The following is a 12,851-nucleotide window of genomic DNA, read 5'->3' on the forward strand; positions in this document are numbered from 1 at the left end:
CTGTCAGTGTGCAAAAACAATTATTTGAATGAAGATCCACTTTTACATAACATTTGGTACTTTAGGATTGAAATTCTATTTTTAAGCTGCTTGTATATTGGTTGCAAAGAGTTTAAGAATGGAAAGTGTAGCTCTGAATAAATCTGTTACCTTGCCAAGACTTTTTGAGTCAAAAACTTCTTTATTTGGAAGGCCAATTGACCTGCTTTTCATAGACTCAAGGTGAATGAAAGTTAGGTAATAAATAATTTTCAAGAAGTTGTTATGAAACTTTTTAAAAACCTATGTTTTTATTTTATGTATAAATCATTGCTACTTGAATTAATGTATTTGCTGCTCTGGGAAAAGGGCAGTAGCTGGGGGAAAAAGTGCATCCATGTGATTTTTTGCCTTCATTTCTGGGACTTCTTGGGAACTTTATACTGTTTCTTTGCTCTCATTTTCTTTCTAATGGATGGAACCTATTTTGAAAGCACTATATCCAATTCTAGTGGATACCATTGCAGGTCACATAAAAAAAAACAGTAAAATCAACCATAATGGCAGTAGTGGTATGAACTTTGTATATAAAACTGTCCCATCCTATGACTAATCTGGACAATTTTTGTACAATTTCAATTGCTATATTATTTTGGTTATTGTTGAGATGTGATTTAAATCAACACTTTTCTGTGGTCAGAGCTACATTTTACATAAGGAAAACAGTTATGATTGATGTCTGGTTTCTTTTTTGTGTAGGATAAAGATAATAATGCAGATGATTTTAAAGATGTATTTTAAAGATGTATTTACTGGTAATGGTGCTGTCATAAAATAATATGCCTTGGCAATAAGTCCCTGTGAAGAAAAAGAAAGAAGTTTATGTTGTTTCTCTTTGTTGTCAGTTTTTGCTCCTTGTCCTCCCATTCCCTCCTTGCCAAATAATTCTGTAGGATAGTATTGAAAACTCTCCAGCTCAAGAAGTTCAGCTCAAAATTTCCATATATTCTCTGTATTCAACTTTTTGAGGTTGTCTTATTTCCTTTTCTTCAGTTAATTATAGATGTTTCAAGCTTCTGTGCTCTAACCTTAAAATGCTAGTTAACTGATTCATTATAAGTTGCATTCAGAATATTTTACTGCTATTCAAAGACTGAGGTTTGAAAAAAGTCTTTTTTTCCTCATCCTAAAATAATGATTCAGGTATATGTCTTCAGGTGTATGTCCTTGGAAATGTGACAGATTTGATCTTGTTACATTGACTTTTCAACTTACAACATTTTGGGGTATGTTCAGTGATGAATTTTTTCCCCTATTCCTATCAGCCTTTCTAAATCACAACTTCTTCCTGATCAGCCTGTGCTTACACCAGTCCTGTTGAGCAATGACAGTGTTTCATTCCTTTTTGCTTCTTGTCATACTAGTAGTAACTGATTGTGCTTTCCTTGAGAGCATTCAGATGAAAACCATATTTTATGAAGAAGACTTTAAAAAAAAGGGAAGGAAACAAAAAGAAACTCTACAACTCTCTAAGAAGGTCTTTGTAAATAAGCTGTATATTCTTTCTACATCTAAAAGTTGCTTTGAACTCTATGTTCCAAAGGTGAAACTGAAGCTTCAAGCTGTAGGAGTCTGGACTGGTTTTGTCTTTAAAATGTAGAAGAAGGGAGAGATTGAATTACAGCATTTCTCTGTTCTCCCTTACTTTGGTAACAATATTTTTGGCTGTTTTTCTAGACTTCAAATTGTATTTGGAGACTTACAGAGCTTGCAGATTAAAAGACTATAAAATAAGATATAGGAACACTGAAATATTAGGGGTTTTTTGCATAGGAAGAAAACCAGTGTAAGAATGAAAAGTAAATTTAGGTAATCATAGTATATTTGCCTTAATTCTTTGCTTTTAAATCATCCTTATGGTCTCTGTTGCAGTGCATACTTTAAAGCTAAAAAAAAAAAAAAATTCTATTTTGGATGAGAAAGATGTCAAGGGAATTTCTGCATAGGAAAAACTCACACAGAACATGTTCCTTGCTAACAGCAGTAGTTGTCCAATTCAGCCAAGTATAAAGGTTAAATTGAATGTCAATTTCAACTTGAAATCCAATGCACATTACAATGGACTGCTAGGATATTCCTTATATTTCTGTATTTCAGTTTCATCAGTAATAGGAATAGCATTTGATGCTGAAAAATAAAGTGTTACTATTTGTGGTATATCAAGATTGAATTTTGGAGTGCTATTTTTACTAAAATTTGTTGTTACAACCTGAGCAATGTTACTAATTATTTTCCTAATTATCATGGGTTTGTAAGAAAGCTTTCATGAGTTGGAAAATTGTTTTCTGAGATTAATGGATTGCTCATTTTTGAATGACAGCCAGAAAGATGAAAAAGTGCAACATGTTATTTGTTTTCTTCTTAACTAATGTAGACTTAAGCTGCATTCAGGTACTCTTTCACTGAGCGTGGGTGGTACTGTCATTTCCAGGCCATATCTGTACTGCAGGGAACTACGCAGTGAACCTTTGAAAACAAAGCAAACACAAACTTTGCTTTTGCAGCTTGGTTCTTCTTACCACTGAAATTAAAATAGTATGACACTGAATAGAAATTATGGTCTAGGCCAACTGTAACAATATGAATGAAATTCACACTAGGTTTCATAACATAGGTGCAAAGTAGGTTATATTCACTTGGGGTGCTCAAGTGAAGAGGACACAGAAAAAATAAAGTAAATAGAGAAAAGAATGATCTAAAATGTTGCTAGGTAAGGAACTTTATATTTTTTTCAAAGCCAGTTAAAATATAAAAATTACCTGTGTACAGACTTCCACATAATCAATTAAATGAGTTTTCTATTGACTCATACAAATCGATCCGAGTTCATGAATGCCTTTGATAAAATAATTTTCCCCTTGCATTAAATTTGGACTTAATTTTAAAAGATGTACAAAGCCTATGTACAAGACCACACTTTTTTACTTTGTAAAAGACCACCCTTTTTGTTCCCTAGACATGTTCTAAACCAGAATCTAGTGTCTATCTCAAGCTCTCTTGTCCACTGAAAATCATAATAGGAACTTTTAATGGCACTCTTTCATCTGAAGGGTTTTTTTTTTTTATTTCTATTCTACCCTATTTCTAAGCTTATGCAAAAACAAAAGGAAGACAAAGTAATAGTAGCTGATGTTTCTGGGGAAAAATGGGGCATGGGAGAAATAAAAATTTCCTGGACATGGAAAACAGAATTGCATGAAATTTTCTGTTAAAAATTTATGATTTGGTTGTTTTCTTCTGTTTTTAAATTAAAAAGAAATTCATTTTGGAAGGAAATATTGGACAAATTAAAGACTTGACTCTTTCTAGTAGCCTAGAGGCTAAACCAAAAACCTTTAGCTTAGATTTCTAGGCTCAGCCTCTTCTATAGTCTGAATTTTAAGGTTCTCTACCTTTTCTGACTACCTTTCCAAGTTCTTCTATAAAGAGCCTCATTGCTACTTAAGCTTGTTGTCAGAGATTAAATATTGTCTCAATAGTGTCCTTTCTTCCTGCAGCTTCAGTTACTTTATTTTACAAACTAAAGCAACTTTTTCTGTATTCTTCCTCTCTCTATGGTAGCAAAAGTAGTAAGGAGAAAAAACTCCTTAGTAGTTTTAAGAGAGGTAGAAAAAATGGGCAGGTGAAGTATAGAAAATTATTAATCTTAAATAATCAATGAAGAATAAAGATGAAAATGCATAAGCAACTTATTCTGGGTTTGGAATTTGTTTTCTAAAACCTTGAGGTTGTGAGGGAAAAATCTAATTTTATCTTTTAGTATAGAATTAAGCAGATATATATTATTACCAAATTACCGGTATAAATGCATGAAAAACATACCAGGGCAGTGGAATACAGCAAAATAAAAGGAGTAAAGAAGATTATTCATCTAGGTAATTTTGGGAGGCTTAGTGCCTATCCTGTCTCTCTGCACTGACAGCCCTAGAAACAGACTCTTTATTTTAGTTCTTGATGCATCACTAAATGAGATGTGTAAAAGGGGTGATGAAAATACTCCTTGTACTGTGAAGAAGCTTGTTAATCTGCACCATGATAGACACAATTTAGTACAAGATGCTGAGTATGGGACACTGGATGCAAACCCATGTAGCTGATCATATTACATATCGCTTGGTCATTTTCTGTGACCAAACGTGCATTTTAGTTGTGAGATAAAAAGTATGTGTAGAAGACTTGCATGATTTTTATGGCTGAGGTAAGCAACCTTCATAAATTGGCATCAAACATTTTATAAGCCACTTTTAAGAGGTTTAAAGTGACTCAGCTTCTTTGGTGCATCCCCCTGTCCCCATGTCTGCCCTTTATTTTTTTTAAGTCTACAGCTGACAGCACCTAGTTATGATACTGCCACAGCCTGTATGCATAGCTGGGATTGTAGTCTACAAAGACATTATTCATAGACACAGAGACTGGAGGTGTAGGAGATAAAAAGAATAAAAAAATACGCACACTGATCAGGAGGTTGTTGACAGATAAACAAAATGGGTTTGAGATAAAAACATGAGGATTTTGAAAGTTTTTAGTAACTGAGGAGAAAGAAGTACGATGCTGAAACTTTCCTATTGTTACACTTACACTTACGTAAGGATTTTGAAAGTTTTTAGTAACTGAGGAGAAAGAATTAAGATGCTGAAACTTTCCTATTGATACATATGTGGTTTATTAAGAAGAAAGTTATTAGTATGTGATTTCATTCTGTTTATTTTTCCCCTAGGTACTCCCACAGCATTTTTGAAATTTAAATGATTGGTATGTCTTTCCAAAACTCAGTCACCAGTCTTCATGACATTATTTACTCAAAATTTCCATGAGTGTTTGCCACAGTAAAGCTTGCAAAAGCTATGATCATCCTTTAGGATTTTTTCAGTAGCCATGAATCCAGAGGAAATCCGTAGGATAAAAGAAAACTCAACATTTTGAGGAGATTAAATGATCAGGGATTTTTTTCAGCCTTCTAAATTCTAGACCTTTTGTGTAAGTCATTGCGCAAGTGACCCTCACTGCACGTGGCATGAAGAGAACAGTTGCAGTTTTGTCATTGGCATGTGTTAGTAAGAACTTGTAAGCAGGGATTGCTGGGTGAAATTAATTGCATTGCATTACTTATGTCATGTTCAAGTCTGACTTATGAAAGAATGTTCTGGGATTTTTACCAGTGCTGTAATAGTTTTCTTACAGTATTTCAGTTTGTCTTCTGCACTTTGCTGGATTAGTGAATGGAAAGCAGTTTTCAGAAAGAGCAGGCTTTGGAAAGATGAAAAGTAGATGAAGTATTTTTTTTACTTTGTGTTGTTATTAAGATTCCCCTCTTCGAAATGTCTTCATCTCAATATAGATGTTACTGGAGGTGAAAGATTGGGAGTGTGGGGCTCTGGTGGACCAGCTGGCATGTATAAATGGGGGCTAGTATAGATGCAACAATACTTGGTAAGTTCCTAAAAATTATGTTGACAGCTGTTGAGCTCATCTATACTCAGTGTGTTTTTTGAAGAGAAGCCAAGGAATTTTTAATCAAGGAAGATTACTGAGTAGATTACTGTGTGCTTAAAAATAGACATACTTTTATTAGTAAAACTTTTTGTTTAAGCCTGAAGTGTTACATTTTTCACTGAAAATTCAAAAGCTGTTTTGATTTAAAACAGTATTAAATTATTATGAATGAGATGGAAAGAGATAATGAGATGGAAAGAAGATAATATTTATTCTGTTTAATCGAGATGTTGTATAGGAATGTCAGCATAAGCAATATAAATGCATTTTAACTTTAGAATTTAATGGATCTCAGACTGATATTTCAAGGGAGACGGGATTTTCAGTGACTTGTTAGATTGGAAAATGTCTGATTTAAAGAAAATTCTTTATGGAATGTTTTTGTGTGAAGTTATTTTGGTAATCTGCTCTCATAGGGCCAATTGCTAGTCTTTTTCCCACACTAATGAAACCAGGTCACTAGTTTTTGGCACTCATCCAAGTTGTGAGATTTATTTGGTGTTCAAGCACACTGTCTAGAAACAGTGATGCAATGTCAGCAAGGCCACTTTTCATTTCATGAACATCATTTTCAGTGCCCTGGAATTAATTTATTCACTGACCTGTTAATAACTGCAATCTGTCACTGGCTTAACAGAGGCTGAGGAAGTGTCTGGAAATAGTCATGCTCACCCTACCAGGTGATCAGTTACAGGACTGCTGTTCAATGTAATATTTTTTGGTTTTGATCACGCAGAAGAGTCTGAGTGTTAATGAAAACAAACCAGCAACTTAATCAAAAGGAAAATACATGTAATTAGTAAATATGGGAGAGAGATTGAAATAGTGGTTTTACCCTACATTAAACCACAGTGTGTCTGAAAACTATGCTGGTTACCTTTGAAAAAGTACAGAAATTCAGCATCTCTAGATGAAATATAATTCTTTGGAAAAGCACATTGTAGCAGTATTGTCAAATAAAAAGAAGCTTAGTCATTTGAATTTCCTGATGTTTAAGGTTTCTTCTCATCCCCATCTCTACAATGTTTTTGCTGAAATCAGGATTGTCTTTTGCCGCAGGCATGGGAGACGGTCACTTGTGGCAGTGGGTTACTCTGCAGAGCAAAATAACTGTTAGCCCTTTTCTACCTCACATGAGCCAGAGCCCTGGAGAGACAAGCTTGATGCTGCCGGTGAGGGAGAAGAGTTCAGTGGTCAGAAAACAGTTCTTACTGTGCAGTAACACAGCTGGCTAGCAATTCCTAGCAATGCTGCTGCTGTCTTCAATTTTTCTGTTTCTGCTGTAGAGAAGCTTCAAACCTAGCTCTACAGGAATCCCGCCCTACACCCTGCCGTGAGCATCCTAGCTCTGAGCCTTTTACCTTACTTTAGATCTGAATATTTCTCCTGTTCCTCATTTACCATTCCCTACGGTACAAGCTGCACAGCATCCTGGCCCTCAATCCACCATCTTTAAAAATTAAATTTTGCCTAGAGCAGTAAGATGGCTCTGATTAAAGTATCAGGCATCATCACTGCAAGTAGTAAACCCTGCTCTTGGGGACAAGCTTTTCTAGACTCGTACCAAACTGATCTTTGGGCACAGATTAAAGCTTAATAATGAAAAAGGTTTTTGTAGGATTTTTTTTAATTTTTTGTTTCTTTGGTTTGTTTTTGTTATGGGAGGGTTGTGGTTTTGAGGGATTTTGATGTGTAATTCAATACAGCTGAGGAGCTTCTGAGTTAGGGTACTTCTTGTGATATTTGAGATACTAAATTTCCTACAGAACATACAGCATAGCATAGTGCTGATCTGCTATCACTGCTATTGCAAGCATGGAAAGAGTGGCCATATTTTTGGTCTGAGGTTTCATAATCAGTAGTGATTTTTTTCTGAAGTTTTACTTTCAGATTAAACTTGTGGCCTGAACTTTCATGGCTGAGCAATGATAGTTGAAACCTTCCTCATAGTGCCTTGGAAAGGTGGTGTAAGTGAATAGCTATTTTTATTTCTAATTTGATTTTCTCCAAGTCTTCCTGAAATGTCTTAATGGCATTTAAGGACTGAAAAACACAAGAGGTTTTTTTAACAATAACTTTTATTTAAAAATGTAGTATCTTTTAAAATTCCAACTTTATACAGTGTACCTGAACACTCTTGAGGTGCTAAACATCTTGTTGTTATATCCATTGAAGTATTATCCAGCACCTCTGTAGTGCTGGAAGAGAATTTATGAAATCCAATTTAAAGGGTAGTTGTTTTTCTGTAATTTAATAGGAAATGCATTTTTTTTAATTTATAAAATGGCAAAATAGGGCAAAAAATAGTAGCTTTCTCATTGACTCCTGTTAAAGCCAGTATTTTCACTGGAGACTCGTATAAAGGGCAGTAGCTACTGCATACTCCTCTGTTTTGTGATATTTATCTTATCAGAATGCTAACTATATGATTTCCTTGCATGGAACAAAGAAAGGTCTGGCTGCTTTGCATAATATCAATGTTTTAGTGTATGGAATGCTAGCAAATTCTGATGACTTGGTCTAATGCATGTTTTGATGTCTCCTTTGTTTTCAGAATCTTTCAAGTGACACTAAATTAAGCTGTTCTCTTATTCCCTGTATCTTCTGACTGCTCCCCAAAGCTTTTGTAATAAAAAAGAGTAAAAACAAAGTAAACTATTAGTGATTCATTTTCTAATGTGATAAAACATAAAACAAAAACCAGAGATGAACCATGTGAAAGAACATTCTGATCTAGTAAATCACATGGATGCAGGACATACTTACTATTTTATGCTAGGTAGATCAAATGAAAATAATTTGGATACATCTTCCTGTGTTTGAGACCTGTGTTTTTCTTAAAAACATACTATTGAAATTTTTTTGGTTGTATTAATTTTTAAATTACTTTTAGGAAAATTATTTATTTATTATTAGTTTATAATGTTCATATACTATTACGTTACTAATACATAGTGTGGTCAGGATACACATGATTGTTTTTGGGGGGGAGGGGTTGTTTTTTTTTTTGTTTCAGAAAGAAATGGAGAAATATGTTAATGTTTGGTGACTTTCTAAACTCACAGTTGTTTTGGCATGTTGAAACTGGCATGTTTGGAAAATCCCTCAGCCTGAATCACTAGTTCACCTGTATTGTAAGATACGTAAAATGGAACAGTTTAATCTTCTAAACATATGTATGAATGTTGTTCTTGAAAATATCAGTATGCTAAGGGTTTGGTGGCTTTTTTGTCATTACTGTGACAGAAGTTTTTCATTTTGCTGAGCTTGGCATCTGCTTTATTGACTGTTTCAAATGTGTTTCTATGCCACTTTTGCCAAATGTCTGCATTTACCAATAACACAAACTAAATGCAGTTTTCCTCTTCTGTCATGACGTCACTTTTTTCACCTTTTTTTACTGGGGAAAGTTCTTTGGAAAATCTCTCTCTTAACTCTGTTTTCTAGTAAAGAGTCAGCAGGTGAGTAAAAGTAGGTCTTGCAGAAGGCAGATGAATTAGAACCAATTAAAAATATTGGAAATTTTCATAGGTTTGAACATTTTAGGTGTGGAATTTTCACTGTACGCTATAAGACTTTATTGTTGTAACTCTGCCTTCAAAATCATCAAGCCATTCTCAGGAGCCTTGCATCTGAAATTTCAGTGAATTCACATGTCTTCTAAACAGAAAGAAAAATTAAAACTTCTCCCAAGTCACTTCTTCTAGCCTATATGAATTAGTGTGATTCTTGGTGGATATTAGCAGAATTAGAAGAAAAAAAATTCTGGTAAATTCATCTTAGATCACAGACTTCCCCACCATTTTTCTGTAGTGGAAGTAGTGAAGTCAGTCTCAGTGTAGCAATAAACATGGGAGAAGTAGTCCTCTTAGAAAAGATCAGTGAAGGGTAGCTACTTTGACTGGAAAGCTGATATTTTCTGTATAATTTCCTCTTTCTGGATGAATATTAGCATGCTACCACACCTGGAGTCAAACATAGGCATGCCAAAGTTAAAGCTTCTTTCCATGTACCCTGCTACCTGGTTGGACAAGTCTCAATTCAGACATCCAGTAACTAGGTTAATCTTAATTGTCAGGACAATTGAGATTGAAAGGTACGCAGTAGCAAAAGGACCTAAGCGTTTCTGTGTTTTCATGCCTTGAAGTAGAAGTCAACCTTTTCCTTCAGGCAGTTCCTAAAATGGCAGTTCTCACCAGTGGAAAATAGCATGTGGGACTCAGTTCCCTAAACATGGTGTCCCTGTGCCTTGGAATGTCTTGTTGGGCCTCTGATTACTTCTGTGGTCTTGCTGTCAGTACAGGAGCTTACAGATACTGTGACATCCAAAAGCACTTTTCAGACTTAGATGTCTGAAGTTGAATCTCATGCATAATCTCAGTGTTAAAAGGCTTCAAGCACAGAGGGCTTTAAGGGGAGTTTCTTGTAAAATATAGAATGTAAGAGCAAATTGGTTTTATGTTCTTTCAAATGGATGAGTCTGGGTTTGGATTCTTTTTTTTTTTTTTAATTTCTTTCTATATTTAAAAGGGACAGGCAGTATACAATTTTGTGTGTATGATTTGCTCTGATAAACTCATGCAGGTACAGAAGTATAATATAGGTCTGCACATAGCCATTGTAAATATGCCAAATAAAATCCAAAAGGAAAAAGTGTGCTTCAGAATAAATATTTAATAAGTGTATGTTGCATGGCTGTAGACAGTTATTTCCTCTGAATTTTGGTATATAAAAGCTCACATAAAAGATTGTAGCAACTCTTTTATAAGTAATAAGCCATTAAAGTAGAGTAAATGTTCATATTTTTATTATTTTGTTTTCCATTTCAGTCTTATTTTATATAAAATTAAAAAAAGGTCAGAAAGAAAACAGTTGATACAGAATTGACTGCTTCCAATGTGGAAGAGAAATGTGATCATTTGAAGACCAAATGCTCTCTGCTATGATAATTCTGTCTGAAAATTAGCTGGTAGCTATTGGTCTTTTATTGAAATTCCTAAGTGTGATACTAGGTGCGTGTACTAATTGCTGTGAGTTTGAGCAAGGCAATATGTAGCATGTTCTTGAAAGTTTTTTCACCTGAGGAAATTAATAGACAGTTTTAACGCAGTTATATTGGGCTATCACTTCCTACAGGACTGAACCTATAGCAGTGAAAGAATTCTTACTGCTTATCTAAGATTAGAGGCAGAAATGAGTGTTTAAATTTTGATAGTTAAGTTGCTCAAAAGGCAGTTATGCCTAGCCAGCTTTATAACTACTCCAGATGATCAAAACTCTTCATACTGAACACCTTAGATGTGCTAGATTTCTGGATATCCATCTCTTCAACAGAATAGGAGGTCACCCAGAGCATAATATTGTTGCCATTAAAAAGCTTATTCTCTTCTTTAGTCTTGAAGTGAGAAATGCAGAGGAAGAAAGAAACACTGTGAGTACAAAAATAATAGTACATGCAGCATAGGAAGCAGCTATTGTCCTTACTCATTGTTCATATGGAAAAAATAAGCCTCTGTGAATTAAGAAGGATTTAAGGTAGTCTTGGAAATGCCAAAGTTCCAAATAGTGAAAAAGGCTGATAATGTTGTCAGTTCTGTTGCTTCTCCATTTTAAAAGGGGTTAAACTCCAAGTAAATTGTTTCCATTTTTTGTAAAAGAGGTAGAGTATGGAATGTAAATACAGACTGTATTGTAGCTACAGATTTTCTGATACTCTGGAATTACCTGCAATACATATGTAATGTCTCTAGACAACACCTTTTATCCAGGTCAGAGAGGTATACTCTACTCTGGCCTTTACTAAAAGTTTATCTTTACAATACCTTTTTTTATTTTTAAAACCTGAATTTAGTTTGGTATGGTTGAATATCTACAAAGACATATGCTTTACTATTCCTAGAGAAGAAGTGATTATACATAATGGAACCAATGATAGTGACAAAATTTCTCAGTTATTTCCTTTTGAAAAAACCCACCCAAACTCCCCTGTAATAAAAGCCCCCCCAAGCCCCCAGTGTTTATTTCTCTAGGAAAAGAAGTGTTTATTTTTTAAAAAAGGACAAAAAAAATCAGTGAAAATTATGTTTTGCATCTCTTGTTCTGGTAGGCCAAATAAAATAATTGTCAGACTAATATACACTAGTATGTTTTTCATGTGCCATATATTTTACCAGATTTATGTAGATGTCTGCTAGCTTTTCCTGTCATCCAGGAGATAGCTACTGCATTAGAAAAAACAGATCTTCAGAATTCCTTTATCTGGACATGGTCCTGAACCTTTTCTAGGTGACCTTTCATGGATATTGGACAAAGTTATCACCAGAGATTCCTTCCTTTGCGTTCAGTGATTCTGTGATTTTAGCAGTTCAGTGAAGTATCAAAAAATAGTGAAATACATGTTAAATTTTTATTTCTCAGAATCAACATCTTTCCTTTTCAGTACAACATAAAGTAACATGTTAAATATGTATGTGAGTCTAAATCTGGTTGTTTTTTTATCTTTCCCCTGATGCTTGTATAGAAAAGGGAAGTAGTGCTTCACAGTGGTGAAGTATGATGTGTCAATGGAAAAGTCACTGAATTTCCTGAAAACATTGTTCAAAGAACACAATATTATTGCAGTCTCATTCTATTTTTCTGATTTGTTATTTTTTTCATTCTCTTGTTTCCTGATGTAATAGAACTTCATATTATTACTTCTGACAAAACTCCCACTCCAAAGGTTTCATTACATGTATGATTCATACTTTAGTCTTTCAAAGAAAGGAATTTTAGTCTTTGAAATGAGTGTTTTGTGATTTCTACCTTCTTTCTTCTTACTCTGTGTGATGTGGACAGTAAACTCACTTTCTTGCTCTTCTGTTGATCGTAAGAGGCTTGATGCAGATCTTCAGTGTGCTCCTACGTAACCAAGGATAAGGTATGTAAGATGAGTGCAGTTACTGAGTTGCTGCCAAAGGGAGTTTGGCTTAAGCTGTCACATCAGGAAGCCAGCTTGAGTAAGAGGAAGGAAAAGAAGTTATCCTTACAAATAAATGTGGAGTAGTGAAATAATAATACTGCTACAGCTAAGGTTGGGATGAATTTGACTGTTTAGCTGAAGATCTTTTCCTGCTCTAAAAGTGAAATATGTTCTGAGATTATCTCAAAAATGTCTGTATCTTACTGAAAATGTGATTGTTGTGAACAGTCACATTTAAAGAACAAGAGATTCACAAGGTCCAATAATTATTGACCCAGAGGGTAGCAGAATATATAAAAAGGAATGGGGAGATACCTTGGTACAGCACCTTATCCAATTTTGATTTAAGTGTCTATGA

At 34.4% G+C, this 12,851-nt stretch overlaps 1 protein-coding gene and 1 long non-coding RNA gene across 7 annotated transcripts in view; both read left to right on the forward strand.

The window, feature by feature from the left end:
• The window catches only part of AUH (AU RNA binding methylglutaconyl-CoA hydratase), a 106,960-nt gene that overhangs the window by 58,509 nt on the left and 35,600 nt on the right, over positions 1-12,851 (forward strand). The window lies entirely within an intron of this gene.
• On the forward strand, positions 4,696-7,803 carry LOC137464418 (uncharacterized). The gene is made up of 2 exons (XR_010994228.1): positions 4,696-5,469; positions 7,411-7,803. It is a non-coding gene; the product is annotated as an uncharacterized lncRNA (long non-coding RNA).

Source organism: Anomalospiza imberbis, chromosome Z (genome assembly GCF_031753505.1).
Source record: "Anomalospiza imberbis isolate Cuckoo-Finch-1a 21T00152 chromosome Z, ASM3175350v1, whole genome shotgun sequence".
In the NCBI taxonomy this organism is placed as follows: Eukaryota; Metazoa; Chordata; class Aves; order Passeriformes; family Viduidae; genus Anomalospiza; species Anomalospiza imberbis.